The sequence below is a fragment of the Suricata suricatta genome, chromosome 2, assembly GCF_006229205.1.
Source record: "Suricata suricatta isolate VVHF042 chromosome 2, meerkat_22Aug2017_6uvM2_HiC, whole genome shotgun sequence".
Classification (NCBI taxonomy): domain Eukaryota; kingdom Metazoa; phylum Chordata; class Mammalia; order Carnivora; family Herpestidae; genus Suricata; species Suricata suricatta.
Window position 1 is genome coordinate 11194705 of NC_043701.1, and position 11836 is coordinate 11206540.

The following is an 11836-nucleotide window of genomic DNA, read 5'->3' on the forward strand; positions in this document are numbered from 1 at the left end:
ACTTCTCCAAAAAGGACATCCAGATGGCCTACAGGCACATGAAACGATGCTCAACATCACTCATCATCAGGGAAACACAAATCAAAACCACAGAGATACCACCTCACACCAGTCAGAGTGGCTAAAATGAACAAATCAAGAGACTATAGATGCTGGCGAAGATGTGGAGAGATGGGCACCCTCCTACACTGTCGGTGGCAATGTAAACTGGTGCAGCCGCTCTGGAAAACAGTATGGAGGCTCCTCAAAAAACTATCCATAGAACTCCCTTATGGCCCAGCAATAGCACTGCTAGGGATTTACCCAAGGGATACAGAAGTGCTGAGGCATAGGAGCACATGTACCCCAATGTTCATAGCAGCACTGTCAACAATAGCCAAAACATGGAAAGAGCCTAAATATCCATTACCTGATGAGTGGATCAAGAAGATGTGGTGTATATATATACAGTGGAGTCCTACATGGCAATGGGAAAGAATGAAATATGGCCATTTGTAGCCAAGTGGATGGACCTCGAGGGTGTCACACTAAGTGAAATAAGTCAGGCGGAGAAGGACAGATACCATATGTGTGCACTCATAGATCTAACAGGAGAACAGGAGAAACCTAATGGAGGACCAGGGGGAGGGGAAGAGGGAAAGAGAGTTGGAGAGAGAGAGGGATGCAAAACTTGAGAGATTATTGAATACTGAAAACAAACTGAGGGTTGAAGGGAAAGAGGGAGGGGGGAAAAGAGGTGGTGGTGATGGAGAAGGGCACTTGTGGGGAAGAGCACTGGGTGTTGTATGGAAACCAATTTGACAATAAACTATTTAAAAACAATAATAATTACTTAGTGCTGCTGTGCATCCCCATGTACTTCCAAGTGCTTTACAAATGTTAATTTCTTGACACTCCTAAAAACTCAACGAGTATCCAAAAAAGGTGCTGGAACACTAGGTATCTACATACAAAACACTGATACTGGACACCATACACAAAAATCAACTCAAAGTGGATCCCAGAACCAGATATAAAAGCGAAAAGTACAAAATTCCTAGAGGAAAACACAGGAGTATATCTTCACCATCTCAGGTTAGGCAAAGCCTCCTTAGGACATCAAAAGCAAGAGTGACTAGGGGTGCCTGGATGGCTCAGTCAGTTAAGCCCATCAACTTCAGCTCAGGTCATGATCTCGTGGTTCATGAGTTCAAGCCCCACATCTGGCTCTGTGCTGATGGCTCAGAGCCTGGAGCCTGCTTTGGATTCTCTGTCTCCCTCTCTCTCTGCCCCTCCCCTCATCTTGCACTCTGTCTCTCTCAAAAATAAATAAACATTCAAAGAAATTTTAGGGACGCCTGGGTGGCTCAGCCGGTTAAGTGTCTGACTTCAGCTCAGGTCATGATCTCGTGGTTCGTGAGTTCAAGCCCCATGTCAGGCTCTGTGCTGATAGCTCAGAGCCTGCTTCGGATTCTGTGTCCCCCTCTCCCACCTCTGCTCTGTCTCTGTCTCTCAAAAATAAGTAAATGTTAAAGAAACTTTTTTTTAACAACAACAAGAAAAGCACAAATGACTAAAGAAAAAAACTGATTAACAGGATTAAGACAAAGTTTACAAACTTGTGCTTCCAAGGATACCATCAACAAAGTGAAAAAGCAACCATAGAATGGGTGAAAATACGTGCAAATCATACACCTGATGAGGAACTTGCATCCAGAATATACAAAGAACACTTATAACTCAACAATATAAGGACATAATCCAATTTAAAATGGGCAAAGTATTTGAACAGACATTTCTCCAAACATGACAACTAACCAATAAGCATACAAAAAGATGTTCCACTTTATCAATTACTATAAAAATTCAAACCAGCGGGCACCTGGGTGGCTCAGTCAGTTGAGCATCTGACTTCAGCTCAGGTCATGATCTCATGGTTCATAGGTTCAAGTCCCACATCGGGGTCGCAGCTGTAAGCATAGAATCCACTTAGGATCCTCTGTCCCCCCTCGCTCTCTGCCCTTGCCCCACTCACACACTCATACGCTCTGTCAAAAATAAATAAAACATTAAAAAAATTTATGGAAATCAGGGACGTCTGGGTGGCTCAGTGAGTTAAGCATCCAACTCTTGGTTTCAGCTCAGGTCATAATCTCTTGGTTTATGGGTTCGAGCCCCACACCAGGCTCTGTGCTGACAGCATGGAGCCTGCTTGGAATTCTCCCTCTCCCCTCTCTGCCCCTTCCCTGCTCACTCGCTCTCTCTCAGAAATAAACTTTTACATATTTATTTATATTTGAGAGAGAGACAGACAGAGCATGAATAGAGGAGGAGCAGAGAGGCAGAGATGGAGACAGAATCTGAAGCAGGCTCCATGCTCTGAGCTGTCAGTACTGAGCCCAGTGCAGGGCTGGAACTCAGGAGCAACGAGATCATGACCTGAGCCGAAGTCAGACGCTCAAATAACTAACCCACCCAGGCACCCTGAAAATTAATAAATATTTTTTAAAAATTGCAAATCAAAGCAATGAGCTACCACCTCATATTGATTAGTGTGGCTAAAGCCAAAAAGATAGACGGGCAAGTGTTGGGAAGGACACAGAGAAACTGAACCCTTCATGCGTTGCCGGGGGCCTGTAAAAACTGCTGCCACTGCTTTGGAAAACTGCTTGGGTACAGTCCCTTGAAGTGTTAAACATGTAGGATCCAGAAGCTCCACTTCCAGGGATAGAGATCTTCCTCAATTTACAACGGGTTAATCTGGATAAATTCATCATAAGTTAAAAATCTTGTAAGTTGAAAATGCATTTAACATCCCTAGTCTACCAAACACGGCAGCTTAGCCTAGCCTACCTTCAATGTGCTCAGGACACTTACGTTGGCCTATAGTTGGGCAAAGTCATCTAAAACAAAGCCTAGCTTATAACAAGGTGTTGAACACCTCATGTCATTTATTGAGTATGATACTGAAAGTGGAAAACAGAACGGTTATGTGGGTAAAGAATGCTTGTCAGTATTTACCCTCATGATCACATCCCTGACTGGGAGAATAACTTGAAAATTCTCACTAAAAAAAAGGTAACTATGTGAGGTGTTAATTAACTTGATGGTGGAAAACCCTTTCAAAGTATATACATATCAAATCATCACACTGTACACTTTATACATATTACAATTGTTTGTCAATTATATACCTCAATAAAGCTGAAAACAGGACTGGAGTCGATCAAAAAGCAACTACGAATGTTAACTGAGAAATACAGAACACAATTTGATGTGTGATAACTATTATATTAGTGTTCAAATAGGTATGTTCATGAGATACAACAAATGCGTGATATTTGATTATAAAAGAGAGAGAACCACTAATACTTTTGATGCAAAACAGAAGAGTCATAATAAATATCCCCCAAATAGCAGAGAATCAGCAATCACGATCCCTAGAACAGTCTTAGAGAATATAATTGTCTATAGCAGTTAAAAACAGTAAACGCAGGGGTGCTCGGCTGGCTTAGTCAGAAGAGCAAGTGACTCTTGATCTTGGGGCGGTGAGTTAGAGTCTCATGATAGTATAGAAATTACTTGAAAAAAATCTTTAAAAAAATAGTAAATGTGAACTCAGTAATTCATGAAAGCATGCTTTCTGAGACATAATATTATAATGTAGAATAATACTGGCTAAGCATTCAAGGTAGATATGAGCCATGATTCCCTCCTTGAAAAGAGAAAACAGAATGCTTAAAATGACAGCACAGTGTAGACCGGGAAACAATGAGCTAGGATATAAAAACATGGCCTGCAATAAAATCCTCAGAATCTATGCCCTGTCCTGCTAGGTTCTCATGGGGAGAGCACCACTGTGGTAGAACATGGAACATCCCCAAGTTTACTGAGTTCTTGCTCAATTTAAAAGTACAGTTAAGATTTAATATAAAATCTTGATTATTCATCAAAATGAATCAAATATTTTTACTCCTAAGACTTATGTTTTTTCATGTCTTATGCCATACTTTCCACAAAATACTCAGTTGTCCTAGAAAAGTGCCATCTGTGAGAACAAACGATGAATCTTCCCCTGAGAAATTAACAACGATTTTGTTCATTACTGAGCTACTACTGCTCATGCATTTTCAAGTATAAATTTCATAGTCTCTTGGGGCACCTGGGTGGCCCAGTCAGTTAAACAACCAACTCTTGGTTTTAGCTTAGGTTGTGACCTCACAGACATGGGATCAAGCCCATGTCAGGCTCTCTGCTGATAGCGGGAAGCCTGCTTAGGGTCCTCTCCCCCTCTTTCTGCCCCTCCCCCACTCGTTCTCGCACTTCTCTCAAAATAAATAAACTTAAAAAAAACCTTCACAGCCTTTATTGAAAGGCTTCCTTATGTCTGCCATGGCAAAAAGAGGAAATAATCATAATACATAAAAATATATATAAATTAAAATAGAAATAGAAATTCAGTATTCTAACTTTGTAAAAAGTTACTTAAATATCTGAAATATTAGCATTCTTTACTTTTACATATGCATATGATTAAATACAATTCTATGTGAGGAAAAATGTCTAGAAGGAATAATGAGTGTTATTGATAATTATTCTCTGGATAATGAAAGTATGAGTGATTATTAAACTTCTTTAAAATATCCTATGATTTCCAAGTCCCTGCAATAATCATGTATCATCAAAAAAGAATACTAAAGTTTTGAAACTAATAAATCATTTGTGATCAAAGTAAGGGAGACTAAATAACTCCACTTCATCTCCAACATTAAGCTTAGCTTGTAAAATGCTATGATTTGAGACCAGTAAGAACTGAACGACCTGGCACAGGGCAGGGGTAGGTAGGGTGGAGCAGCAGGGCAAAACTGGTCACAGTGTTCAAGGTTCCACTATTATGCAGAGTTGTATATTAATCTTCCAAAGACTGCTTCCTGCTGCTTTCCTGCAAATCTTCTGTATAAATATTAAGCATTTCATTAACGGGTCCAACTCACTCTTGTAGTACATCTGTCCTGCCCCTCCCCTGCAAACATGTAACACCACCATCAATACCAGCACTACCATCAGACTGCCACCATCACAACCTGAAGATCACATCCTCTTCTTTCCTGCAGATAAGGAAACTTAGACCCTGGGAAGGTAACTGACTTTCCCACAGCCACAACATTGATAAAAGGCAGAAAAGAATGAATTCTTAAACTCAGATTTTTACTCCCAAGACCCTGCACCATGCTTTCCAAAAGCCCTTATGTTGTTGGATTAATTATCATCATCAGAAGTTTCATGCCTTGGGAGATTTTTAATTTCTAAGCTAGATACCAAAATTGGAATCTTAATACCTCCACTACCCGAATCTCCACCTGAAGAGAGTCTGCAGTAGGACGCAGAGTGTGGGGCATGAAGGCACTGTTAGTGTTCGGTCCTCACTTGTACCTTGGGAATCATGCTTAGGTGGCCAATATCCTGTGATTAGGGCTACTGGAAAGCCTATTCCAAATTCCCAGGTTCTGACTCCACAGGATTCCCTAAATTCATGAAATCATTCACAAATTTCAAGTGAGAGCAAGAGAAAAGAACTTTCTTTGAGGCTTTGGCAATTTCACTTCTCAGGGCTGGGCTACCGGTTGCTGCAAGACCAGGTTGGCCAGGAAAAACTCTGATGGAATCCACACAGTAATCCATAAAGTATGATGCTGTCAAAAGCAAGCACAAGGCTAAAACAGACCAATACTGTGAGTCAAAGAGCAAGTCAAAAACAGCAACTGCAGGGTTCGACCAAACTGGATAGAATGGGCCAGCAGAGTCCTCCATACAAGACTGATTCACTTTCCAGATGTCTCTACAAGACAGAACCTATGCAGAAGTTAAAGTCCAAGGTCTAAATGAAGCAAAGAAGTGAGAATAGATAGCACAGGCAGGCAGAGGAAAACATATCAAGGTTTCACTTCGTTTTACCCAAGGAAGTAAGCTACTGATTGCTTTTAAAGCCATTCTTGATGTGAGAGAATTAGAGCTTCTGGCATGCGCGCTCCAGAGGGGAGCGTGTTCTAGGATATGGTTCCACATCTGGGTATCCACAGCTGAAGAAGGACATCACATTCTTTATAGCAAATATACTTTGCCGTGTGTGTGTCTTTCACTGCTCTACAAAAAAAAAAAAAAAAAAAAAAAAAAAAAAGTTTCTGACTCTTTGACCCATCGGTACCTGTGCTTTTTTGTTTTTAAGTTTTATTTATTTATTTTGAGGGAGGGAGAGAGAGCAGGGGAAGGGCAGAGACAGGGAGAGAGAAAATCCCAAGCAGGCCCCCCACCATCAGTGCAGAGCCCGACACAGGGCTCATTTCACCCTGAGATCATGACCGGAGCCAAAATCAAGAGCCAGATGCTTAACTAACTGAGCCACCAGGTGCCCCACATCTATAAAGACTTTAATTTGATGTGCCTCAGTGACTCTTCCTACAGTGCTCATTACCACACATTCAGATCCTGAAACACATCTGCTCGGTGTCAAACAGGCATTTGTACGTCTATGTTCACTGCAGCATTACTCACAAGAGCCAAAACATGGAAGCAACCCGAGTGTCCATCAACAAACAAACAAATAAATGAAATAGATAAACAAAATGTGACATAAACAGACAATGGAATATTATTTTGTCTTCACAAAGATATCTGCTACAACATGGATGAACTCAGAAGACATGCTAAGTGAAACAAAGCAGACGCAAAAGGGCAAAGAACGTGTGATTCCACTTGGGTGAGGAACCCAAATTCATAGAGATGAAAGCAGAATGGTGGCTGCCAGGGGCTGGGGGTGAGGGTGCATGGAAAATGGGATATTTTTGTTTAAGGGATAGAGTTTCAGCTGAAGAGGATGAAGAGTTCCAGAGACAGATGGTGGGGATGACTACATAACAATGTGAATGTACTTAATGCCACAGAAATGTACACTTTACAGAGGCTGAAATGGTAAACTTGTTATGTGTATAAACAATAAAATATTTTTTCAAAGCATATTTTCTGGACACAGTATAAGAGCCTCATCTTTTGAATATATGCTTCAATTTCAGACATCAGTCCTGATCTAACAGAAAAGTATGTTGTTCTTTTAAAGAACAAAGACTGTCTTCTCCAGCCCCCACATCTCCCACATCATGGGCACTGAGGAAATTTTTGTTGAATGAATGGGCTTGGTTGTTTTCCTTTTTAAAATAATCTTTATGTGTCACCCTTCTACAAACTGCATTACTGGCATATTTTGTTACAAATACTTTCAACTTTTGGGTTATTTCAGGAGACCGAGTTAGCAAGACTTCATATAAATGCTATGACAACAGAAACAATGATGCTTGTGTCTACCTTGGAAATGCGGAGAAGAAACATGTATGTTGTACATACAATGGTGTTCTCGGTCTTATTTGCGGGAGTCCTGAAAGTCTGGTCTTACTACTAAGGGTTGGTGATTATTTTCCCAAAAAATAACAGATTAGTAACAACTCAGTGGCCATAATACATGTAACAAAAGGTTTCAAAACCAGGTAACATGACTCAGGTTACTGACTCACATAAACACAGTCATTAGCTTTGAGAAACGCAGCTTCCTTGTGGATGTCTCTGTGACAGGGCAAAGGAGACATAATCTCAATGCTCTTTCCAACCTTCGGACCAACTGTTTTCCTTCTCCATTTGCAACTTTTCAGCAACAAGGACAGCAGTCTCCTTGCAGCTGACCCCTGCAGGCCCGAACGGATCCTACTGCTGGTGATGACCCACAGGACAGCACACCCAAGGAGTTTATCGGGAGGCTAGGAAGCCACCAGCCTTGGTCCTTATCTGGCAGGACACAGGAAACTATAGTGCCTTTTGGAGACAGAAATCTATGTTCCTCTCAAAACTATTGCACTTTAGGGGCACTGGCTGGCTGAGTCAGAAGGGCGAGGGTGTGGCTCTTGATTTCAGGGTCATGAGTTCAAGCCCCCCTTTGGGTGCAGTGATTACTTAAATAAGTAACCTTTAAAAAGAGATTACTGGGGCACCTGAGTGGCTCAGTTGGTTAAAGGTCCGGCTTCGGCTCAGGTCATGATCTCACGGTTTGTGGGTTTGAGCCCCACGTCAGGCTCTTTGCTGACCGCTAGCTCAGAGCCTGGAGCCTGCTTCAGATTCTGTGTCTCCCTCTCTCTCTGCCCCTCCCCTGGTCACACTGTCTCTCTCTGTCTCTCAAAAATAAATAAAAAACAAAAACTTTTTTTAAATAAAAAATAAAAAGAGATTACTTAGGGGCACTTGGGTGGCTCAGTCAGTAAGTGTCCCACTCTTGATCTGGGTTCAAATGGTGATCTTGCGGTCATGAGATCGAGCCCCATGTCAGGCTCCAAACTGAGCGGAGCTGGTTTGGGATTCTCTCTCTCCCTCTCTCTTTCAAAATAAATACGTAAGCTTAAACTTTTTTAAAATTGTCTTAATGTTTATTTTATTTCTGAGCGAGAGACAGACAGAGTACAAGCAGAGAAAAGGCAGAGAGAGAGAGGGAGGGAGACAGAATCTGAAGCAGGCTCCAGGCTCTGAGATGTCAGCACGCCGGGCTCAAACTCACGAACATGAGATCATGACCTGAGCTGAAGCCAGATACTTAATCATCTGAGCAACCCAGGTGCCCCAAAATAAATAAACTTAAAAAATAAAACTAAAACGAGATGACGTAAATAAACTTTAAAAAAATCCACTGTACTTCAGTTCTGATGTAAGTGATATAATCATCTAATGACAAAGGAATGGTTTCTGTTTTAAGAAATCCTCTTGAGCAATATAGAGAATGGATCCTGGATACTGTACCTTAAACAGTTTATTCAACGTCTTCTAAAAACTGATTTATTTTTACTGAAAGAAAAATTAGAGTCCTTGAAATACACTGCCACCCTCCACAGGTCTCTTCCACCCAAACCTTGGGTTTCCATCACTGCAGTTCAGAATTAGTATTATTTATAGTTAAAAGACATGTCAGCTCAGCTTACTAAAATTCAAAATGCGTTGAGCTGCCTAGTGCTAAAGCCCAGTTTCCAAAGCTTTTATCTGTTACCCAGGCTGACCATCGAAACCATTGGAACTTAGCTTCATTACAAGCCTGTGCCAGAGGCCAGCTGCGTGAGCAGCCACCAAAAGCCACGTCCTGGCTCACTCCCTGCCACGTGATTCTGACCTGATTTCAAAGGTTCGGATCCCTCCCAACTCTCCTCCCACACGAGCCCTCATTCTTGTGACTTTTTAAAATCTTGAGATTATTCCTCTTTACCTGGGTGAACCACACAAGGGCAGCCAGCAGGACAGGCCATACGTCCATAGGGATTCGGAATAGGAGACCATCAATGACACTAAGAAATGTCAAAACCAAACACTGTTATCAAAGATAGGTGGAAACTCCCCAACATCTGATGTATCTGAGACACAAAATTTGCAACAAAACATTATGCATAGATAATGCTGGGCAACTGTGTCTGAATAATTTCCATTTTAGAATTCTCCCAGGACCAAGGTCAAATGTGAACTAGTAGTACTTGAGAATGATCACTTCTGTTCTCAAGTGGTTTGTACGCCTGTAAATGGAGTGTGTAGATCACAGGGTACATTTGCTGAATGTTTAGATTCTACTTCCATACCCCATTGCTCTTAGCTGGGAGGTAAATATTTAGCTTTCCGTATCTAGATGTTCAGTAAGTTCTTGTTCAAATGTCAAAGAATCCTGGCAGCAATCAGCTCTCTCTACTAACAACTGCAGAAATTGTGAAGCTAGCTGTTATGTTAGAGAGCCAGCAAAAGTCACCGAAGTAACTGAATTTATAAGGAAATGTCCATTGCTCATCCAGTTTCTAACAGCCATTGATATTTCTACAAGCATACAAATGATGAATTTTTGCATTAATTAATATAGTTAATTACAATAGGATAATGGTTTCATGGCTTCAACAAATACTTACTGAGTGACTATCTCTTGCGGGGGGGTGGGGGACTAAACAGATACAAACCCCTGGCCTTGTAGAGTTTGTATCACGAGGAAAACAAATGATAAACAATGGAAGTAAAATAGTGACAATGTTGAGGAGACAAAGCAGGGCAGGGAATGGGAGCACGGAGGACAGCAGTTTACAGCAGAGATGACAATGCCGGAAGCAGTGAGGGAGTGAGCCGTGCCAATTTCTGGGGAAGAACTTTCCAAGCAGAGAGGTCACCAAATGCAAAGGCTCTGACGAAGGTGTATGCCAGGCTTATTCAAGGAACACCAAGGAAGCCAAAGTGCCCAGAGCAGTGTGAGAGGGGAGTAGAGTAGCAGAGGAGAGGGCGCCTGGGTGGCTCAGTCAGTTAGGCATTGACTTCAGCTCAGGTCATGATCTCGCAGTTGGTGGGTTCGAGCCCCACATCAGGTTCTGTGCTGACAGCTCTGAGCCTGTTTCAAATTCTGTGTCTCCCTCTCTCTCTGCCCCCTCCACTGCTCCTGCTCTGTTTCTGTCTGTCTCAAAAATAAATAAACAAAAAAAATTTTTTTTAAATAGCAGAGGAGACTATCATACCAAACAAAATCATAAAAGGCATCTAGTTCATTACAAAAACTCAGGCTTTTTCTTGAGGCTAAGAAGGAAATGGGTAATTGTGAAAGAAACGTGACATGACATATTTCTAAAGGACCCTGCTGGCTCCCATGTTGAACACGGGCGAATGGCAAATTGAGAGTAGAAGTTGCAAAACCAGTTAGGAGGCGGCTGCAGTAATCCAAGCAGGACGTAATCGTGGTTTGCCCCAGAGCAGGGGCTGTGGAGGTGGCGATCATGGCGGAATTACAGATTCATTTCGAAAGCTGTTAACAACTCCAACCCTGAGTTTTTTCAAACCCTCGTGTCAGAGGCCAACTTTCAACAGATTGTAGGAGAGGAGGAGCTGCTTTGCTACATATGAAACCCCAACCCAGAAGCAGTTGACCTGAACATCGCTGGGGTTCCCAGTCAAATAGTGAAACATCGTGGGTGCTGAGTGATTGTGTGTGGGACATAAGCTTTGTGCAGAGCAAACGGAAGAATGGAGTTGTCATCCGCTGAAACGGGGGGAAGGAAATAGGTGTGTGAGAGAGAAGCCTGTTGAAGTAGGAAAATAGCAGGAGTTCAGTTTTGGACACTGTACATTTGAAATGCCCATTAGACACCGGATGTCTCAAGAAGGAATGTACAAAGTGGATCAGAGAGACAGTCAGCAGAGCAGACCACTGAGACCGAGCCCTCTGGAAGCAGAGCCTGCAGAGCAAGGGGTTCTTGTGCGAGTGACTTTTCAACAACTGCTTTCTGGAGAAACCTGTAGGGAATCAGGAAACACAAGACAGGGCAGGAGATAAGACCAGACCGAAAAACACAAAGTGGTTTGAGGATTAATCGAGACTTGGTTTGATGGTATGAGATATGGAATGTAGACTACTAGAAACATGGGTCCCTAAATTCTGTCAAATCTTCTTTACCTGTGGAGGCAACCCTTCCTCCCTTATCTGAGGAAGTCCGTCACCCCTTCCTTGCGGAGGCTGCAATGGACTCCCCTCTAGTAGCTTCTTTGCAAAGCAGTGCTGATCCTACTAATGATCCCTACCTCCTCCCATTGCTTCCAGACCTATATCCAGACTCAAGGCCTAGCAAGGCAAGGCACAGATTGTGACCAGTGAGAAGGTGTGATGCACCCCGAAGTTCTAGGGAGCATCGCTGGATCAAAGGGTGCATGAGTTAGTAAATCTGATAGACACTGCCAAACTGCCCACCACAGAAATTGTACGAATTTATATTCCCATCAACAATGTGCAAGAGAACATAGTTCCTCAATAATTTGGCAA